This window comes from Rousettus aegyptiacus, unplaced genomic scaffold, assembly GCF_014176215.1.
Source record: "Rousettus aegyptiacus isolate mRouAeg1 unplaced genomic scaffold, mRouAeg1.p scaffold_m13_p_4, whole genome shotgun sequence".
Classification (NCBI taxonomy): domain Eukaryota; kingdom Metazoa; phylum Chordata; class Mammalia; order Chiroptera; family Pteropodidae; genus Rousettus; species Rousettus aegyptiacus.
Window position 1 is genome coordinate 133161210 of NW_023416307.1, and position 23975 is coordinate 133185184.

Here is a 23975-nt window from a genome sequence, read left to right on the forward strand (position 1 = left end):
AGAGAGCGCGCGTGTGTGCACGCACACACACATACACGGGCAGGGGAGGAGAGAGTCAAGTTGTTATTGGTTTACTTATCATTTCAAAGGGTCTCACGTAGTCACTGAATAACACACACATATGATATTGTATTGTCAAGAAATCACTGTCTAGGTATTTGTAAAGAGAGTGCCTGAATAATTCCTATTGATTATATCCACCAATCAAACCCCAAAGATGGCATTATTGCTCATCTCACCAGTCCATTTTGTCAGAGAATACACAGGCTAAGATTTATCAAGAAAGCCTTTCAAGAAACACTGGGCACTGCGTTGCTTAGATTTCACTGTAGGGTACTCAAATATTAAAAGCAACTGGCTAGAAACTGAACCCAGAGTATTAATAAAATACTTCACCCACTTAAAATTATTTTTTATAGAGAAGACACAAAAAAATCACTAAGCATTCGGCATTTCTAATCAAACTCATCCATACTAAATCCAAGAAGAACTTAGCGTGAGTCAGAAGGGGAGCCAGTTATCAATATTCTCTGTCATTGTCCTCATTGAGCGTGATAACACGATAGCTGACACTCTGGCAGTTCTCTGTTGATTTCGAGAGTAGTACAATAAACTGATTGCATCAAAGACCAGCCGCTAATGAATATGTACAAACAATATGGAAATGAAACTATTTAGAATGTAAATGGGACCCTATATGGATTTCTACGATAAAGTCTCAAGACTGTATCAAAGTAAGCAGCACTGAAAATATTCAGCACTCCAATGTGGCTAGTCTGACCTGAATGTGCCATAACTGTGAATATATAACAGATTTCGAAGATAGCATGAAAAAAAGGATGTGAAGTATCTAAATACGAAGGCTTTTTAAAATATTGATAACACACTGAAATGACAATATTTTAAATATATTAGGATTAAATGCAATATGTTATTAAAACTAATTTTACCTGTCTCTGTTGACCTGTTTTGAATGTGGATACTAGAAAATTTGGACTTATATATGTGGCTCATGGTATATGTCCATTGGACAACACTACTCTACATCATTACTTACCAAGTATTTGTCTCATAGCATCTATCAAAATTTTTCATTGTACGAATTATTCATTTACCTTTTTCCCCTCTATCTTTCCCAAGAAATAAGTTCTACCAGGCCAGAACCCATGCCGGGTTCATTCACCAACAAGATGACCAACCCACAGTGCAAGGAGAAGGCTCATCACAATCATTGTTAATGGAAGAAATTCTCCACTGACATGGCCATGGCCCATGGCATGATGGCACCAGCATTTTTTCCATCAAAGAAAGCCCAATGCAAACTGCCACCTGCAGCTACTCTGGGGGCTAGTTAACACTCTCTGGGGCCCAAAGTAGTAGATTAGCCCCAAGACCAGGAGGAGAGAACCATAACTGGCGGAAAATCATCGGCTAGTGTAAAACTCAGAGGGAACTTGGAAATCTTTCTTTTTTAATGATAGTAAAATATACATGACATAAAATTTACCATTTTAACCATTTTTAAGTGTACAATTCAATGACATTAAGTACTTTTACACTATCGTAACCATTACTACCATCTGTTTCCAGGAAACCTTTTAACCAACAGTGTCAGTCACACTTCCCACTCAACCTTTCACCTCAGCTACCCAAGAAGAAAGGGCACCTCACCCCCATTTCAACATTTTTCCTTCCTCTGCCCCTCTGGCATGAGATAGAAGAGTAGTAAGAAGAAAAGGAAGCTGCTAAAAGTTATCATAGTGAGCAAATGTGAAAATCTGCCAGTGGAAAAAACTGGAGATGGCCAAATGACAGGACAAAGATCATGGTGGTATACAGGAAGTGGCTGTAATCTTACCCCCGACCAGCATAAAACAGCAAAAAAAAGAAATTTCCCAAAAAGTATTGGTGCCCCAAGGGCATGAGCCTACTTCAGTCTGGCATTTACACAGGACACAAGAGAACATTACTCTTTGTTTTTATTCTGAGTTATTATCATAAGGGTCCCAACTCTATAGCAGTTTTAGATTATACCAATAAAGTCTTTACTTAGGAAAATATATTTTTTTTTAATTTCAGAACATAATAATATAAAATAATGCACCTTGGAAACTGTTAGAAAGCATTAAAATTCACCATGTGCACGACTAGTTTCAAGAGCTTATGACAGAATAAATTCTACTCTTTCAGGGCTTAGCACGACTTCGACCCACAAAGGAAGCCCACTTGTTGGTTCAAAAGCACTACACCCGGAGGATTCTCCCTTTCCTAGCTGTAGTGGAGACACACCATGTATTCAGTGACACAGTCACATAAGCCATTCATAAGGCTTACAGAAAGTTCCACATATTATAAATGCATTTTAATAAATAATATTCTGATGCGTATGACATCACAAAAGATTCAACAAAACTCAAATGAGAACAGGGCCAGACAGTTCTCGTGCTCTAAAAAAGGCTTCCACACCTGCGTTTTCAGCTTTGCATGAACAATTATTGCTTTCATGCGCAAACTCTCAAATTGGTGCATGGAAATAGAAAATCGTACACACAAGTTGAGCAGCTCCGGGCTCCGCTAACCAATTTGCATGCAAAATTGTCATCAGCACTCACTGATTTATTTTTTTCCCATCTAAGAGATGGGGGGAAGGTAGTCTATGAGGTCTCTGGAGGCCGATTTTAAGAGGCGTTTTGGTTCCCGCTAGAAAAAGGCACCCGTAGTGGTCTGTAGGGTCTATGCATGCTTGTATGTCCCTCTCATCTGCCTTCTCCTGTATTCTAGTGAAAGAGAAGAAAAGCTTGAGAATGAGATCGAGTAAAATAATTAGGTGAGAGGAAATGGCCAAGGGATGTTCTTCAGAATAACAAAAACTGAAAAAATGTGGTAAAAAATATATTTACACTCAGAAAAATGTTATCTATGAACAACAGTTGGCACAAGGAGAGAAAGATGGATTTTAAACAGGGAGAAGAAAGGACTTTCATGAGTTGGCCAGTGAGAATTTTTTGATATAAACCATCAGGAAGTGTGGCCTTTGAGATTGCCCATGAGGGTCTGATAGGCATCTATGTGCTTAAAAGGCATTTTTAGTTTTTTTTTTTTTTTTAACATTTCCTCCTTCCCTCTTGTGTTTATTTCCTGAAATATGGCTAGTGTGAATTGAGAAATGATGAAAGTATGAAATACACACAAGATTTCAAAGACTTTGTATGAAAATAAAGAATGTAAAAAGCTCGATAAGAATTTTTTATTGATTACTCATTGAAATATTTTGAGCATATTGGATTAAGTAATGCATCGTTAAATTAATTTACCTATTTTAGTTTTTAACGTGGCTAGTAGAAAGTTCTAAATTATACCCATAGCTCACATTATATTTCTATTGGGCAGATCTGTTCTAGAATGTTTTGTTTTAAATTTATTTATTTTAATTTTATTTCAGTTCAAAAGAAAAACATGACCCTTCTCTACCTTTATTAAAGTGCCAAGTTAATTCCTTACTAAGCATCCTTTAGTTACAGCTATGAGTAAGGTCACTTATTTTCCCAAAATAAAACTGTAACACTGAGGACTGGGAAAAAGTTGCCAGAGTATTTAGTATGGGATCAAATAAATAACCTTTTCTCAAGCATATTAAATCTTTCTTTTTACTCCCTGTCATTATTCCAAATTGAAGGAGAAAAGGCAAAACTTCTTACTGCTTTCATGTTTGATGTTTGGGTCCCTGAGACTCTTAAATGCTTGCTCTTACAGACTCTCCAGTGATCACACCACCTTCTAAAACGTTTACCTCTCTGAAGCAAGTGGGTTCACAGCCTTTTTCTGCCCCTACTCTGTTGGCAGGTCCAAATACCATCCTGAATTGCACCTCCCACCCCACACAGGGAATCTCAAGCTGAGAATCTTGGCACTGCTCTGGCCAAACTGGAAATCACTGCTGGAGGCAAGAAGCCAGCCGGCACCCTGGCTGAGATTACTCAGGTCAGAAATACCAATAGACAGCGGACCCTCCAGTCTGTTTTGTTGAGTCCCTGGAAGTGCCTTTGTACTGATTTTCCGGATGATTTATGTTACATTCCAGAAATGCAAATTCTCCCTCACGCACTTAATAAATGCATCTGTGCCGTCTTAATGTTTTGACTTAACAAAGCTGTCTCCTTTCCCATGCTTCCTTGCCTGGTTTCTTTGGGGGTGGGATGGGGGCTTCACGATATTCCGAATTCCCATATATTAGTGAGAAGTGACCATTATTATTGCTTTGTTATAATTGCAGTGCAGTCTGTCTTCATTTAAATAATGTAGATCCTATGAGGCAAATAGAGAAGAGAAATCTGGAATTGAATTATACGGTAGAAAGCTAGCGATGCATTAAATATGGCTAAGGCAAGAGAGATGGGGGTGTACTGGCCAAGGGTCTGGCTCTGGAGTAAGATTACCTGGGTTCAAATCTCTGCCGCCCATTACTAGCTGTAGAACTTTGGGTGAATTATGAGCCCTTATGGGCCTCAATTTTGTCTATGTCGGATAAAAGTCACGTCTACCTCATTGGGCTGGCATGAAGATTAAGTGAGATAACGCATATAAAGCACTAAGCTGGGGCCTGGAACCCATACTCTTCTATATATGGGAGCTGCTAAAATCATTATTGCCAATGTAATTATTATTAATAACCCTAATCACCTCCCAACTTGTTACCAAGCACACAGACCTTTATGTCCATAAGTTGATCCTTATGTCTGAAACCACTCCAGCTCTACATCAATATTCTTTAATTTTCACATATGACTTTAATTTCTCAGCTTTATCCACGGGCCAACATATTTTTTCCTGTGACCCTCTTTTAAATGCTGGTGTAACTCTTCACTTCTGCATGTGAACCCAAAATGGGTCTAGAACATCAGGATGCAGAAAAATAAGTGAGGCAAAAGGCACGTTGAGGGGTCACTACCACCGTGATTTGCACCAGACTTTTGTAATACTTAGAGAATGGAGTATGAGGAGGAAGGGGGTGAGGCCCCATCTGCGATTGGCCTGGAGAAGCCTTAAGAGACAGTTCTATAAAATGGTACCATGAGGAGAACAGAAGAAGACCCCAGTGAGGTACATAAGCCACATTCCAAAAGGAACAAAAGAATAAATGACGTAATTGAAAAACAGGGGCAGAATCATGTAAGGGCCTTTAGGGCCTTTAGCACACAGAACACCAGGAAAAGGCCGATGGTGAGGGCATGGTAAAGAAGAAAGCATCAGGCAGGAGATGTGACAGGAATATGTCACCTCTTCCCTGACATGCTCCATGACTGTCTTGAATCCATCCCAAATTTATGAAGTTAAATGTGCAAAGAAAAAAAATATTTCTATAAAAGAGGCAAAAACCCAGGGATAATTTCAGCCTCTGTACTTTCCCTCCTCACCCACATTTCCTAAATTCCTCTATTAACTATTAACGACAAGGACCCATATTCTAAATTCCCCTCCTATGTCAGGCCTACCTCGCCTGCAGCTCTACCTGGGAGCATTTCAGGCATAACATTTAAAAAAAAAAAAAAAAAAAGGCCCTAAAAATTTGTCCTCAGCTACTACAAAGAAAAGTGAGGCTGAACATATACAGTGTCTGGCTGTACCCAGGCACACAGCAGTGGCAAACTTAGAGAGGGAAGGCAGGCACATTGGGGACCTGAGGTCTCTATACCCCCATTGCTCAGGACACCCCTCCCAGAGAACTCCCAAAGCACCGTGATGCTGCAGGAGCTCAAGTCTGCCAGCAGCCTGTTCAGGTTAACGTCCTCCATGCCTCAGGTGACTTCTGCAGGCAATTAGTTTCACCCAACAACAGCAGGCAAGCATCCCTATCTGTCTAACTGCTCCTGAGACAGAGCAGATACTCTTAACCCAGGATCCGAACAATAATAAATACTTAAAACAACTGACCTAGTATCTCTTCCACATCAATCAGGGGAGGTATTATTTTGCTTTCTCGTACCTTTTTAAGAGACTCTATTTTCAAGTCTCTTCCTTCTTTATTTTTCCCCACCGAAAATAAAACCAAAGAAATGGCTGAGAAGTGAAAGAGATGGCAAAAACAGCTCCTAAGTTTCAAGTTTGCAGGGACCTGAATAGATGGTGGCGATGTTCACTGCTTGGTTTTGCTCATGGTTTCTGCAAGGAGTTTCTGTGACATCTGAGAGGAAATGTTAGGTAGGCTGTTGGATATAAGGTCTGTAGCACAGAAGAACTCTGGGTAGGAGATGCAAACCTGAGAATCATCTACTCGAGCATAAATGCTCATTGAGGCCATGGGATAAGCTCTCATGATGAGAGAGCATGCAGAGAGAAGAGCAGGCCTTCAATTGAGCATTGCTAAACTCTTGATATTTAGTGGCCAAGCAGAGATGGACAGATCTACAAAGGAGGCAGAGGGGCACCTAGAGAGGCAGGGAGAAAACCAGGAGAGTGTGTGAGAGAAGCCAAGGGAGGAGGGGGCAGGAGAAGGTATCATAGGTGACCTCTTCTTATCCAGTACACCAAATCCACCGAAACCCTGCATGCCTTCTAGGACTTACAGTGGACGCCCCTGCTTGCTGGATGCTCGATGCTAATAGGGTACTCTCTAGTAGGCCCATGACCTTCTGCTTCACCAGCTGGGTTGCAGGCCTACCAAAAGCTAGCTGGGTATAGTCCCAAACCTTTTTGCCAGTTGTACCAGTTACAATGAGGACATTTAATTAAATAGTACACAAATGAAAATGTAAGTAGTGAATGAGAGTTGTTCCCCAGAAACCAAACATTCCATAAGAGAGAGCTGCTAAAAGAAATGGCTGTCAAGGTGGATGAAGGTAAGGAAATAATAAAAGACAAAGTAATTTTTAAATGTACAATGTTATACTCAGATTGCTTGGTGAACATTGAAGGTCTCCCTCCATCTTAAAAAACTTAATTTGAAAAGTTTAGATAGTGTATTGTGGGTTTACACAAAAAGATAACGTAGATCTTTAATTTAAATTATCAAAGACCACAGCTCTATATTTAAAGATAGGGACATGGATGTACATTTTTTGTGTTTTATGTTAAAACAAAATGTTGAAGGTACATATACATATATGTATATATATGTTTTAAAATGATTCCCTGACAAATTCTGGTCTTGGCTGTGACGATAAGGGAGTGCTCAGTGCTGCCAAGCAGTTTAGTAAGATGAGGAACAGAAAATATCCCTGGGATTTAGAGACAGCTGTGAGTGGAGAAAAGCAAATGAACTCAGGCTGGAGACAAGGCAACTGTTATCTAACGACTCTGCTGCCCGTTCCTCCTCAACTATCATATTATTTTTAGAATATAGTGTTTTAGAATTTAAATACTGCTTTTTGACCTGCTTTTCTGAGAACCGTGGCTTCAAAGGACTTTACTGCTGAAAAAGCCCTTGATTGATGATGATGATGATGATGATGATGATAATGATGATGATGATGAAGATATAGAAGTATTACAGAAATTAGCAACAATGATAATGATGGCTAGCTTCCATTAAACATATATTGTACACCAGTCATTGTCTTACGTGCTTTACATGCACACTCATCGAATTATCAAACCATCCCTGAGCTATGTATTTTCAGCTCCATTTTAAAAATGAGGAAACTCTAAACCAGAGAAGTTGAGCAACTTTCCAAGAGTTGCATAGCCAGTAAGTAGTGAAACCAAGATTCAAACCCAGGGATTCAGAGCCTATGCCTTAACCCTCTACTCTATGAAGTCTTCCTAATTATCTAAAGCAGTCCCCTCATTTTACAGATTATAAAATTATATCCACAGAGATTAAACAATTGGCTATATGGACACATAGCCTGCAGCAGAATCAGAACTATATAAAAGACCCTGGGCCCCAATCCAGTGCTCTTTCACTGTACCACAAAACTGTAACGAATGCAGCAGGATCAGAACAAAATGACTCCTAAAAAGCAATGTACGCTGTCTCCTTTTTCTGCCCCAACTGTGTGCCTTCAACGGTGTTCCCTCCTGGGCTCTGCATTTTGTTTAGGTTTCATCGATAGTCAACTACTTGGATCAGTATTTTCCTTGGAAGGCTGATCACAACAAAGCCTTCCTTTAAAGTGGAATGTTTATTGCTTCATTGAATTTGGTAGTGTAATCATGATTGGAAAAAAAAAATACAGCACGAATGTGTGCAACATGTTTACTGTCATAAAAGTCCATAATAGGAGAACCAGAAAAATTAGAATAGCTACATAGTGATTATAAATAACCATCATAAACCAGACTTGCTTAATTTCAGGGTATGACACACAACAATAAAGCAATTATTTAAAAGCAAATCCAATTTTCAAATTTTAATTTCAACAGGGATAGTCAAAGATGTTTATAAAGTGGAGGCTGATGCAATTCAGGTGAGCAAATGCGCATTGCATGTTACTGACCTTCTACGAGTCCCTGGACTTCCTGCTCACAGTGCAGAGGTGGGAGGCAGAGGACAAAAGTCAAAGACAGGAGGTTAACAGGTGTCATTAACCTCTACAATGGATATGATCAACAGACGGAGTGCCACTGTAACAAGAGTTTCTCATTCAATCATTTCTGATGTTTTAAAAACCCACGTTCATGTGTGTATCTTTACAGGATCAAGATTTGATAGGAATTGCCAAGTTGGCCTGCATGTTGCTTTTACCAATTCACAGCCCGATTCAGTCCACTCTACAGAGTCAGACTATGTCCATTTCCTCCCATTACTAATCCAACTGGTAAAAAACAAACACATTGTTTTATTCTGAATTTCTGGAATCAGTAATGAGGTGAGAATACCAGATATACAATATGTAAATCTATAATTATATATTTCTTACTCTTCAGCTAAGATTCCTGCCCACTACCTTTCTCTGACCGATTTGTAGCAAGATTTTCTATGAGTATTAGTCCTTGATCTATTACACATATTGCAATGTTGCCTTTTTACTACGTGAAAGTTTTAAAATTGTCTATGGTCAAGATTTCTAAAACTTTAAGGTTTCTGGGTTACATGGCATATTTGGAAAGAAGTACACTAATACCTTCATATTTTAAACTCCCTCTATAGTTAAGGATGATGCCACTGACCTCTAAGATAAATAAATGCTTTGATCTTTATTTTCAACTATGGTGACAGGTTGTGTGCATAGGTCCAGGACAAGTGTCTGAGCAGGTCAACGGCCCCATATGAGGATGAACTAAATATCCAGGACGCTTTCTGTGAAGCTACTGAGATATCTCAAACACACACATACACACGCACACACACACACACGCACAGACACACACACACACATGCACACACACACGCACACATACATGCACACTTGCACACCTGTTCTATTCAAATTTAGATCAAAGACTATTTGTGTTCATGCCTAATATTATATTTTCCTTGACAATTGAAAAACATACTATTGGAACGTTAGCATTCGAAGGGACCTTCATTTGACAAAAGGGGAAACTGAGGCTTCTCCCTTCCTAGACTCACACTCTTTGGGCATTTCTAGAAAGAGTCCCAATATACAGCCGTGGTCTCCAATGTCAGCAGGGCCATGGCTGCCCATGACCCCTGACTCCCTCTCCTAACTGGCCGAGGAGGCATTACAAACCTGAACCACATTTCATCCTCTCCATGGCTCCAACCACCATTACCTTCCTGACGATTCCATGTGCCCTACACATCTCCTCAGCTCCAGACCCACATCAGCAGTTGGTTCAGAAAAATCTCCATCTGCAAATCCCACAGACAATCGAAACTCAAGATGTTTGGAACAAAACCCCGCCATCTTTCCAACACTTGCCCTGCCTTCTGCATTTCCTTGTGGCTCAAAGCATCACAACCAAGAGCAGCACAAGCCCAAATGCCGGAAAACAACAGATGCCGCCCTCTCCCTCTCTCTCTTCTCTACATCCAGCTGGCCACTGCGTCCTATCAAGACTCGCTCTTGAATTCTCCTTTCTAAGTCTCCTTCCTCTCCACTGACACCCTCTCAGTCGTCGGCAGCCTCCCCTTGCTTCCTAATCACCATGCCTACATCCAGGCTGCCCTCTCTGCACTGTCTACTCCATCGGGGCCACTTGGCCGAAACGCAAGGCTGGCACACTTAGCAAAAACTCAGGGCCCTATCGACTGGCCCAGTGGTTCTCACGGAGAGTGGTTACTGCTTCCTAGGGAACATTATGAAAATTGGATGGAGGGGCACTATTAGTTACAATGATTGAGAGGTCACTTCCAGGTGAAGGCCAGGCAAACTTCACACCTACAATACACAGGGGCAGCCCCACATATTGTCTCCACTCCTACACAATTTTTGAAAACCCCACTGGACATTTTTCACAGATGAAAAGCCTGTCTATAATGATCTAAGCCTAGAATTTCACTTTGCTTTATATATAAACCAAATAATTTTGCACAATTTAACATATACTGAATTTTCCAGGAATGTACTCCTGTGTACATTAAGGGAGATCAACTTCCAGAAAACTATTTCTCAACATGGCTGTTGAGCACACCTGCATCAGGATCACCTGGAGGTGAGAAAGAGCATGTTTGCTTAAAATGCAGATTCCCAGGCTATGGCCTAGACCTTCTAAATCACATCTGCGTTTTAATGACCAGGGCCGTTTACCTCTTTCGCTCTCTCTCGAGTTTGAGAATGATTCTGTGAGAGGCTGTTGGGAGTCATGTTTTGAAGAGTGATAGACCAAGCGTGGGGGCGGAGGCGGAGGTGTAGGGGTGGGGAGGCTCACCAGGAAGTAGTTACCAACGGATTAGCAATGCCTGCCTGGCAGCAGGGATGTGAGAGTAGATGTAGGCACACAGGATCACAAGATCATGACCTCTCCTTCTCCCTCTCCCCGTCATTCCCTGTTTAAAAAAATCCTTACTCATCCTTCACAACTCTTTCTAGAAGAGACCTCTTCGACCTCCCCGTCCTGTCCCGGGGCTGCCCTCCCTACCCCAAGGCACCACCTAGCATTCTCATGTTAACATGACAGTTTTCTAGTGTGTCTCTCTCTGGGAGGCAGGGACTTTGTCTCGTTCATTCTGTTCTCCTGGCAACTAGCCCTCTCTTTGCTTAGCTAATAAGCAGAATTCGATAAACACTTAGCAAACGAATAAATGATTAAAAAAAAAAATAAAGGACAGAGCAAATACGGAGCCAATTACTGGGAAGGACAAGACAGCAAAACTGTCTCTTCCCCTACGCCATGTTGCCTACCATTCAATTCCCTGGGTCCTCCAAAGATAAGGAAAAAAGAGCTGACAAATGAAGACTGGCAGCCTCTCACTCCAGCACCAGACTTTATCTTGGTGTTGTGCTGGAGACCTCCGGGCCATCGATGCCCCCTCAAGGTGGCCGGACACTGTAGAAACGGCCGCACAGCACCGTCCCTGTCTGTCTAGGTGGTGCGCGTCTGTGAGAAAAAACTTGCTCTGTGGTGATTTTCTTTAACTATCACTTAGAGGAATGATGTTATTTTTAGGAGTGTGTCAAATGAATACAATTTGTTCACCTGAGCTTTGTGATTGTGTGTGAAATCCTCACACTAGTAGCTGGTAGTTTTCAAATCCACTAGGAAGAGACTCCACGAACAGGAAAATAAAGTCCCCAGGATGACGAGTGTGCAAATTAACCCTGGAACCAGGCAGAGAATCGGTGCTGACAGACAGAAAACAATGAAGCTGGCCACGCATAAGGATTAGGAAAATTGTGAATAAGGGAGCTTTTATGCCTAAAAGTTTTATTAGGAAAGGACATTAACGCCAGTCACTTATGGGTCCCCAAAGCTCACTATATTAGCAATGGGGCAGGAGGCGCACACCGTATTCAATGGCCCTGACAAATTCAGGACCCAGAGAGATACACTCTCCTCTGAGCTCTCAGATAATCAACTAATAGAGTCAAAATAATCTAATCATGAAGTAATAAATGCACATGGTAAAAACACAATGGATATCCTATTTAACAGAATTCTACATCGGCTGTTCTGTCAAGATGATAATGAAACATCAGACAATCTGTGAGATAACCATGCCAAGGAGCAGAAATACAAATTGGGCTCCTCCATTCCTCATGGAAATTAGAAGATTCTAAACTAATCAATTAGCTTAGCATCCCCCACTACCTCCGCCCCATCTCTGCATTATCATTCCTCTTCACGAAATTTCCTGGGAATCCACTTACTGAGCTATGATCGCAGACAGCAAATGAAAATCAAGTCCTCTGCTGAACACCAGAGAAACTTTACATTGTAATGTAAGATGAACTGATTAAGGGCACTTCATCTATGAACAGCTAATTCTTCAAACCTGGAAGTGGAGCTGATGGAAATGTCAGGAAGGAGGAATACAGCTTAGTTTTGATCACACAGAAAAATGGATTCTGGCACTCGGCAGCCTGCCTCATTAACAATTACAGTACTGAGGGCTGTTCTTTCCAAAATAATGCTCTGCAAGTTAGAATGAAGACACAATTTTTGGAGACCCATGTTAGAAAGAATACCCTTCCTTTTAGGAAACAAGTCGCTCAGGGCTTTGAGTGTATCCTAAAAGATGCCAGAGGGCTCAGAGAGGAGAACAGTTTACCTTTCTAAGGCAAAAGTTTACCTTACCCAAATTCTTACACCTTGGAAAGGGACTGCAAACTCAGATAAATTTGGAATAAATTTATTATTAAAAAATGGTAAATGCTCTCTACTAACCAAATAGAAAAAAGGTCTCAGAACCACTTTTCACTCTTAAAAATTCTTGAGGCCTCCCTAAGAGCGTTGTTTATGCAGATTATATTCATTGATATTTATTATATCAAAAAATTTAAAACTTAGATATTTTACAACAAGAATATCCAAGCACACATTAATTGACAGTGATGTCATCATATATCTTGTAGCCACTGTGTACTTGTGAGAGAATAAGAGTGAAAGGGGGAGAATAAAGGTTTTAGTATTATTTTAAAAATAGTTTTGCCTTTAGGAAGTCTCATGAGTCCCCAGATTGCACTCTGAGAACTGCTGGCCTTGAGTCATGTCTGGCTGACATAGAGATGTCTTAGAGATGTCAACTGTTTCAAGAATCACTTCTATTGTGAAAACGAAACATTCTGGTATTATGCATCAATAAAAAATTTACAAAATGACAGATGCCAGTTTTATAAGAACTTTAACAAGTATATGTGAAACTTTCTGGTAGCTGACAGAAAAACTAGCTCTTTAATCTTTTACAGTTCATTACATTTTTTTTTACAGCCTCTACTAGTATAGATGACTTACTATTTCCACACAGGATTGTGCAATGTCTCCCCCAAGAGACAAGCCTGTCTGGGTAAATTCATTCCCTTCAACAAACACTGCATGCATGAGACAAGTCACTCCCAGGAGGCGGTTTACTTAGTGGTTAGGAGTGCAGGCTATAGAGTGGGACTTTCTGGGTTCAAATCATTGCCTAGCCACTTGCCAGGTGATATTGGGTGAGTTACCTAAGCTCTCAGTGCCTTTGTTTCGCCAAGTAGAAAAAGGAACAATAACAATATTTACCTGATAAGATCTTTATATAAACCAAAAGAATTAAATGCCTAAGATATAATGCTTTAAAAAAAATCACTTATCACTATTCCTTTATTTATGATATACAAGTCTCAAAGTGATTTTAAGCTCAAACTTCAGGAGTAGGAGAAATACAAACTTACTAAATATGTGTGTGTGTGCGTGTGTGTATGTGTGTATTTGGTTCTGTAAGTTTTAAATAACAAAATCTTAATTTTGTTTTAATTCCTCTGATTGAAAATGGTAAATGCTTCCTGAAAGAAAAATTAAACTCATGTACTCATCTCATAGTGGGGTGGGGAAGAGCATGAATATACAAATAATTTGTACAAATAGAAGAATATGTTTTACATTAAAACTTACGTCGGTAGACATTTATTAAGCACCTGCCGTGTATCTGGCTTGTACCGGGTGCCAGGGAGATAAAAAGAAACCAGACAAGGTGTTCCAGCCATAGGCTTACATAGTCCAGCGGGGGTAGGCATGGAATTAAATTGATATAGCATGTGTCCTGCTGTACTACTTAAGCTCAGTTATACTCAGTGTGTTCTTCAGGTAGGACAGTCCTTAGCCCACACTAGAAATGCCCTTGCTGACATTTGGAAAACATTTTTCCCTACCAGTGAATTTTTCCTTTCACTTGTCATTAATTCTGTTTATCCACAAGAAGGCCACCTATCTACAGCTCTCCTATTTCACTAGCTCTTCAATATCGAACGTTGTAAATCGTAAATTGTCCTTTCAGCATCCCTAATGACAAGCACTTCGACCCATACATTCTATTTACATACCATAGTAACAGCCTCTTATTTAGATGTCAAATTCCAGTAAGTAAAAACTCAGATGAGTACAAAACAAACAAAAAGCACAAAGAAGCCAAAATAATTCTCAAAACCATGGCTACTTTCCATAAACTTTGGTGTCCTTTGGAGAATCTCTCTGGCCAAATCTCTCTTATTTAACATAAACGTATAGCAAGTTTGTTCTCCTTTCTTTCTACCAAATTAGAAGTACAGAAAAATCTGAAAAGTAAATTGAAAATATAATGTTCAGCTTCATGAATTCTCTGAAGTTATAAACCAGTACTACTTGGTTTCTTCTGAATGAAATTCATCTTAACAGACCAGAAAGGACTAAGTAACGTCCACAAAGTATTTGAGACATCTAAAGTCTTACACGAAGACTTCTTTGCCCTAGTGAATGACTATTTTTCATTTTCCTATATGCCAAAAGACCAAAAAGTAAAAGTTGAATTCAAATCTACACTCAGAGTTTTCTTGATATTTTTCTTAAAAATTCTTGTGCATGCTCAGAATTTACTTGCCTAAACAGCTAGTTATCACATATATTTTTAATGACCTAGTCAATTTCATCATGATATAGAAACAAGATGAAAATGAACATATTATAGAAACATTGGCCATTTTTACTTGCTTACATGCTAGAAAAAAGTAAACTCTAAGATTTACATACAATAAGTTTTGAAAGAAGTTTATCAATTTTTTGGTTTCTATACCTTTTGGCTACTTAACATTTATATACTAAAATAAAAAACTAAGAAATTAAATGTGTTTTTTTTTCTTTTCAGATAACTAAAGCCAAGATGTTTTTGAGAGCATGAATTTTCCAAATGATTGGCTCATTTCAACACTGTGTGTGGACACAGGCTTGGTTTGAATTTTTATGAGTTTTAGAGGTGATCCAGAAATCACACATGAATATTACATAAAATCAGATAATATAGTATATAAAATATACATTGTGAAAGAAGTAAATTATGTGGGTTATTCTGGCCCTGCAAACAGTAGAACTGTCTCCATTTCTCTTTTTCTGGTTTCTCTTTATCTACTATGTATTATTTTGATATCTGTACATTTATTAGAGGCTAGCAGGATCAGTTGTACAGAGGAGCTTTTATAGTAACCATATTGGTTTTCATTTTAGAAACACATTCCTCCTCTTCTCTTTTTTTCTTCCTCCAGACTTCTGCAGGCACAAGTAGACATTTCACCTAAATTTGCTGAGCCTGGTTTTGACTGAACAGCTCTCACACTCTTCAGACCACATTTGGGCAAAGAAAATGAAGCAGGGAATAGAATAGATCAATGATGTCAACGACTAACACCACTGGCCAAGAACAAAAGCTCACATTTCAATCAGAGGTTGGGTGGGGAGTATATTTTTTTAACTTAAATTTTCTCCCCAACTTTCTCCTTTTTTGGCCAAGGTAGAAATATCATATCAGAAGCCTGTTACACAAATAACTAATATGAGAGACACATGAGCAGACATCACTCGAGTCTTGTTTTCTGAGCCAAATTCAGGATGTAAGGTCTAAAACCAGAAAGAATATTTTAGAACCCAATGGTTTCTGAACATCTGAGACATGTGGCCACCACAGCTGTGACATGGTCCGCTCCCTCCCGCCCACTCACCCCGTAATTTCTTACTCTTCATAAGGCAGCCCCCATTCTAGAATGAGTTCTTAAACAAAATGACAGACGAAGCAGGCTTGAACCCAAACTAAAATGGAGAAATCTCAGTTTCTAAAATTTGATCATTTTAGAAAGTGAGACAGAAAAGGCCATGAGGCAGCCCAGCTGCAGCGATTATACGGGCCAGTGCTAGAAATTGGAAGGATGAAGTAAAAGCTGTGATCTAAAAGCAAAACCACAACATGGACTCCATAGATGAGGTTTACGTAAAAGCTAATGAACTAAACTTAATTTTCCTTTGACCATCTTTGCCGAGGAATAAGTTCTGCTGTAATGAGTTTCTTGGTCAAGTCAAATACAGACCTTATTAGGTAAAGCTCAATAAAAAAAAAAAAAAAAAAAAAAAAAAAAAAAAAAAAAAAACCTCTTATAACTAGCTAATCTCCTCAAAGAGACTCTAAGGTGATTTACTTTGGAGGTACATATTTCTTTAAAAATTCTTACATAAATTATCAGCAATAATTAAAATCGTGCTCATATCCCCATTTTTAAATTAAAAAATACATATATACACATACACACATACATAAATAGATACACATATATGTATTTTTCACTAGGAAACACAAACTATGTACTCCGGGTTTGTCTGTAATAATCGAACACACTGTAACCCAATGGCCAGGCCACAGACAATAGCAGATGCTTCAAGAGAAAGAATAGAGCCCTTTCAGCCAATTATACAATTACACAATATGACCATGTTTATATTATCAAAGGGAGGCAGACCCAATTACCTAGCTACTTCAAATTAATAACCACATTTACCTCAATTATCTGGCAGGCAGGGTCTAAATAATCTGAGTAATTACCCCAATTCGCTCAGATGGTATAGATTTGGCCTTTGAGTCCAGAAGTAATTTTTCCTTCCAGAACACTACCACCATCAGCAAATATCAAAATGCACAACAGAAAACTCACAGCAGCTTCACCTATAAGTAGTATAAGCAAATTCTCTCCATTATCTGGCAGATTAAAATTTGTTACACTCTTAATAATCCAGGCTTGAAGTTGTTTTTTTTTCCTCATAAAAACTCATAAGACCATAAAATTTTAGAGCTAGAAAGGATCATCCATGACTCATGGCCTAAAAGCCAGCTGCAATCCAACCATAAATCCAGCTACTCACAACAGTTAACAGAAGGCGCTCCAAAGCCCAAACGCTTGCGTTCAAATCCTGGCTCGACCACTTAGTAGCTGCAAGGTGACCTTGGCAAGTACTCGCCTTTCTAAGCCTGAGAGTTTTCATGTCTACAATGATAGTAACGATGACACCTATATTATACAGTTGATAGGACTGAATAAGATAACATATGTAATGCACTTAGTGCAGTTCTTGGCACATGCTGACATTTTTTAACCACTTACTATCATTATTACATCACCATCGCTTTTAATGGAATCAATGGTGGTTCCCCAAAAGATATGTCTATATCCTAATCCCTTGAGCCTCTGAATAGTACCTCGTACAGCAAAAGACGTGACTGAGTTAAGGATCCTGAGAGGAGTCTTCCTGGATGATCCAGGTAGGCCCTCAACGCAATTACATATGTCCTTACGAGGGAGATACAGAGGGAGTTTTGAGACAGACACACAGACAGAAGGCAGCATAAAAACAGCACACTGAGATGCAGCTACAAGCCAAAGAACGCCGGCAGCTGTCAGAGGCTGAAAGACGGAATAAATAAATTCTCTCTTTAGAGAACCCGGAGAGAGTTGTGGCACTGCTGACACCCTGATCGTAGACTTCTGGCCTCTGGAACTGTGAGAGAAGAAATTTCTGTTGCTCTAAGCTATCACGGTTAGGGGAGTTTGTTACAGCAGCCCTAGGAAACTAATACACCCCCTTATTGGATACAGCTCTTGTTTAGCCCTTAAACTGGGTCTTTTTAAAATTTTTACATTAGTTTCAGGTTATACAGTACAATGGTTAGTCATTTCTATAATTTACGATGTGATCCCCCGATTACTCCAGCACCCATTTGGCACTATGCACAACCATTACGGTGATATTGGCTGTATTCCCTATGCTATACTCTAAATCCCCATGACTGCATCGTAACTACTAATTCGTACTTCTTCATCCTCTCACCTTTTTCACCCAGTCCCCCAACCCCCTTCCCCTCTGGCAATCACTAGTTTGTTCTCTGTATCTGTGAGTCTGTTTTCATTTAGTTAGTTCATTTCTTTTGTTCCTTAGATTTCACATGTAAGTGGAATCATATGGTATTCATCTTTCTCTGTCTCTTGATGTTAACAAAGAAAATAATAATAAGGCCAAAAGTAAGGTTGCCTGGAAGTGGGAAATGCCACGGGCTGGTGTTATGGGTTGAGCTGGACAAAAGTAGAAAACCAGGAAAATGCAAAAGAATAATGAGTAAACAAGTTTGGTTAGAGGAATAGGCTCAGGGAAGTAAATCCATGAAACCTGAAGCTGGAGGCTCACCTTGCCATGGGCCCACTATAAATAGTAATTTAAAATGCCAGTGTGCTGTCTGTTTTTAAACATCTTTATCCACTCAGCACCTATGTTTTGTCTTTGTATTTATTATGCTTGCAATTTGCATAGCTTCTTGAACCTGGGGGCTAATATCTCCTTTTAAGTTTGAGAAAATTCTTAATTTGAGGAACATATCTTCAAATACTGCTTTTGTCCCGTTCTGTCCCTCTTTTCTCCTTCCGGGAATCCAATTACGCATATCTTAGATTTTTCATAGTGTCCCACTGATCCCTTACGTTCTCTTCTGTATGTTCTGTATTTAACTCTCTGTTTCGGTTTGAATAATTTACATTAACATCTGTCCTATTCACTGTTCTTTGTCTTATGCTATATATGATCTTGTTTAACCTCATTCTACTGAGTTCTTAATTTCAGATTTTTTTTCACTAACGGATACCAATTTTCTGTTGAAATTTTCCATCTTTTCATCTATTTTCTTTATTGACATTTTTCTTGAACATATTAAGCATAGTTATTTTAACATAGATTTTTTTGTTTGTTTGTTAAATCTAATTCTGTTAATTCTGGATTACCTGTGAGTCTATTTCTATAATCTGTTTTTCTCTTGATTTTTTTTCACTTTGTCATTCCTAAAATTTTTTTATTAATACCAGCCATCATGTACAAAAAAAAAAAAAAAATTTGTTAAAGAACTTTCTGATGATGTTATCTTCCCCAAGAGATGGCTCTCCCTTTCTTCAGTTAGGCAGATGAAGTTAAGGTAGGGATGGGCTGATCACCTGAACTAGTGACAGACTGCTACAACACTCAAACTACTCCTGGTTTACCTCTACTCCTAGGACTTAGCCTGCCAGGCTTTGAACTGAGAGCTTGGCGTGTTCACTATGCCCCCAAACCCTCCCAACCTCCCAAGCCAGTTACTGACTCTAATTTTTATCTCCTCAGCAGTGAGGCTGGTGAACATTCCTGCTTTTCAGAGGCTTTCTGAAGGCCTTTAAACCTCCCACCCCATGCAGCTTCTGAATTAAGCAACTGTCTTGAGGGGAAAACTACCAGTGTATTTGAGGCTCCTCGAGTCTCCACTTTTGTACTTCCAATCCAGTCCCAGGAGACCACCAAAAGCTCTGCTGCTTTATCGGTCCCAGAGCAGCAATGCTCCATCCAGTGAACGGCTGGATTTCCAGTCCCTGAACAGCACTTGGAACTAGAAATACTCTCAGGGGTAAAGCAGCTACCAGCCATCAGCTTACTTCCTCATCATTCTCCCCTTCTGACATCTCAGTCCCCTAGTCCTCACTGCATCAATACCTCTCAGGTGCTTTTAAACAGAATGATTCTTGTGTGTATATATTTTATATGGCTTTTCTATTTTTCTTGGAGTCATTAGTCTACCTCTCAAACTACTCAATCTTATCCAGAAGCAGAGAACTCCCTTCTTCATAATTTTCAAAGTGTTTTTACGACAATATTTAATTTTCCCTTTATAAATGTAAGGGGGGAAATAGGGCAGTATTTAGTACTCTGATCTTTTAAACCAGAAGTGGGCAAATTATGACCTGTAGGCCAAGTCCATTTCATGGCTTGTTTTTGTAAATTTTTACTAGAACACAGTCGTACCCATTCATTTAGATGCTGTCTACAGCTGCTTTCACACCACAAGGGCAGAGCTAGGGAGTTGTGAGAGAGACTACATTATGTGCAAAGTAAATGTTCTAGGCCCTATCTTATATGGAGGAAACTGAGGTTCAGACACATTCAGTGACTTGCAAGTTAACTCTTTAGAGAGAAGATTGAATCTAAGGCCCCCTGATTCTTATTCTAGCCACCTTTCCATTCTTCTACTTTGCTTCTCATCACGATGATTTATTATAATAATTTTTAAACATTGACACAGGAAGAGAGGGATGATTTTTAACCAGATAGTCCCAGTATGGAAAATTAAGTCCAAGCAAATACAATATCTTGGGAATACTCAGGGAATTTCAGCAGTCACCTTGGAAATGTGCTGAAACAAATAATAGAGGGCGAGTCTTCAAGGAGGCTGCTCTGAGATAAGAAAGTCCTAATATTTCATAGGGCTTTGTTGTTGTTGTTGTTGTTGTTGTTGTTGTTGTTGAGAAAATGAAAAGAATCCTGAAGAATGTGTTCAATTTGTATCCATCTGATTGCTGAAAGTTTTCATAAGGCAGTTCCCTGAGCTGCGGGGGAAAAAAATGTCCCCCAACAGAGCTCAGAGGGACAGACAGACAGACAGACAAACACACAGACACACACACACATGCGCGCGCGCGCACACACACACACTATCCTTGATTAAACAAAACAATAAAAAAAATCTGATACAGTTCCACACTTAACAATGACTTGAAAGAAAAGCCATCTTCCTTTTTCCCCTCATCTGCTTATCACAAGTACATGGTAATTTGCTTCTTTTTAATAAAACTATACAATCTGATGAGTGGTGCAATTTAGCACCCCATGTCAATTATAGATGCTAAAAATTTCGGAATCATGAGATCGCCAAAATTAAATCACACACACACACACACACACACACACACACACACACACGGAGGAGGGGAGAGCGAGGGGGAGAGAGAGAGGGAGAGAGAGATCGTGTGCGTGTACGTGTGACCTGTTGAGGGCAGCTAGTCTCTTTTGGTTCCCTATATCTTATGCAGAAGGCTGAGTGGAAATGTCTGCATTTCGCAAACTATGGAGCCCTATTTTCCCAGGGAAAATGAGTTTATCGCTGGAGAGGGCAAACCAAAGTGCAAGAAAGAAGAAAAAGATTGATTTATAAAAATAAGAGAATCATGCCCTTAAGAAAGAGCACAAACTCTCTAAGAACTGAGAAAAGCAAACACTGGCGGAAGGAAAAGGGCCCCAATGGCATTCCAAAGTTGGTTCTCCCAGAGCTTAGGTTTTCTCAGAGACAGAAAGACAAGAGCAGACCATGGCTCACATTCTCACGAGTGAGCCATTTAAATGCCCATCGTTCTGTGTCACTCAGGCTCTGAACTCTTCATTGTCTCCCCAACATCCGGTTTTGGAGTCCAAGGCTCTGAACGCAGCACACACACAGCTCCACAATCCTGTGTCTCCCCTCGAACTCATTTTCAGCCACTCTGTCTTGTCTGTTCTGCTCTTGCAGCGAAGAACTCCTTGAACGCATCATCCCACCATCCCAACTGGCAGAGGAATAAAGTTCTACTTGAGGACCACGTTTCTACTTCTGAATTTGACAGGAAAAAAGTTAAAGTACTTACTTTAAAAAAATGTAGTATCTATAAAATCTCTACAGTCATTTACTGACACCACAGTAATGCATGAAACCACTGCAGCATATAATATTTTCAAGGCCACCAAGTATTAAACAAAGGTTATGAGAGTAAGGAGTTAAAAACCCTCAATATATAAAAAGCTTTGAAAATTGGTAAGCAAAACACAGGTATCCCAATAGAGAATAAGCTAAAGACAGAGTTATTTATTTTAAAAACAAAAATTACTAACCAGATTTTTTATTAAAAAGTTCAACCTGGCTAGTTGGCAGAGAAATAACTCAAAGGAGGAAAGGGTTCAGGGAAAGAACAATTTTCATGGCTTCTTAGAGGTAGATCAAACTCTGATACATTTCACTTTTCTGGAAAACGGCCTTATTCTCCTTTGCATAATAAGTCCTCCTGGGACATAGGAAGTATTCAGCAAACCTGGAGTGAATGAATGAAAGCACACCTCTGTTCCAGCTACAACCACCAGTACTGCAGGCCCGCTCACTGATGTAACTGTTTTGTCTATAAAATTGGGCACCGCCACCTCCTCTTACCCCTATATGCACGTGCCACTTTTTCCATCAAGAGGTAGGGTCTATTTCCCCTTCCCTGGAATCAGGTCTGGACTTGTGACTTGCCTTGACCAACAGCCACGTGCCCAAAGTGACACTATGCCATTTCTACTCCTAGGCTCCGAAACATGGCAGCTTCACTTTTACCCTCTTGGGATCCAGCTCAATCATGAGAGATGTGGGAGCAATTGCACAGGAAGGGGAACCGAAATGCCCCAGCTGTCAACTAACTGCCAGGAATGTGAGTGGAACCTTCTTGGGCCTTCCAGCCAAGCTCCCAGCTGACGCAGCCATGCGAGTGACCTCAGCTGACACCGCATGGAGCAGAACTGCCTTGCTAAGCCCAGACGCATGAGAAACTGGGCATTGTTTGAAGCCACCAACTGCAGGGTAGCGTGTGGCACAGCAAAAGATAACTAAAACACCTCGCATCTAGTTCTCTCTAGACAGGAAGTGCCTACCACAGGGCAAGACACAGTAATTATGCCACAGAGACAGGGAGCGAGGGTGAAAGGGACATCACTATGGTTAAAGGAGGGGTGGCTAATGAGGAGGGGAACCAAAATGACAGACCTCAAGGTCAATTCTCACCTTACTGGTGTGGAGAAAAATGTGTTACGAGCAGAATTTAGTCACATGGCAAGATGAGCGAAACGTGGAGGGGCAAGGGTTTCAGGAAGAAGCCACTACTGCTGTCCACTCCTGAGCTAATGGCCGGGACAAGGGAGCCCTAGGAGGAACATGACCGAGGGATGAACAGAAAGATGTGGAAAGGAGAATCGAGTGGATATGCTGGCATGGGAAATGGCAGGAAGGGAGACAAAAAGAAATGATAGCATCTCGATTTTTTCAGTTTGTGGGGACAAAGAACAAAAGGTCAGTAATGCCTTATTTATGCAGAGTCCACACAGCTCATAAACTCAGCCGGAAAGCAGTCACATCCCTGCTCAGATGGCTGCAGAGGACAATGTGGCACTCAGAGGAAAAGCCACACTCCTCGCAGTCAGGACTGGCCCCTGCTACCTCTGGTCCTGCCGTCCATCATCCTTTCTCTACTTAGGCCCGGATATACTGACTGTGTCCTGTTCTTCAACATGCCAGGCACATGCCCGCCCCAGGAAGAGCTTCTGTAAGAGATAGGAGGCAAGGCCTGAGCCCTGGGAAGGCCCACAGCTAAAGGCAAAGCAGAGAAAAGCACAAAGATGAGTCGCCAAAAGAGATGAATTGCATGCTCTCACGGAAGGGAAGCTAGAGATTCAAAAAGTTAACAGTGGTTCATGAACATCAATGCTTCAGGAGGTAAAAGCAAATGGAAACAATGTTCAGTTGAAGGAAGGAAGGAAGGCAGGAAGGATGAAAGGAAGAAACGGATGAGAGCAGTTCACAGCGAACAGCACTGGCAGCCAGAGCAGGGAGCAAAACCACACTGCAAGGCAGCCAGTTGTAAAGCGGGGTGTCTCTCACCCCCACCCCCACCAGTTCCGCATGTCAGTCACAACTGGCGTGGAGATTACACTTTGGGGAAAGAGGCTGGGAGAAACAGGCTCACTCTCACTAATCCCAAATTAATTCCTCAACAAACCTTTCCCATTCATTATAGTCATCT

At 40.3% G+C, this 23975-nt stretch overlaps 1 protein-coding gene across 2 annotated transcripts in view; it reads right to left on the reverse strand.

Moving 5' to 3' along the window:
- Nucleotides 1–23975, reverse strand: part of RFTN1 (raftlin, lipid raft linker 1) — a 186575-nt gene that overhangs the window by 119338 nt on the left and 43262 nt on the right. The window lies entirely within an intron of this gene.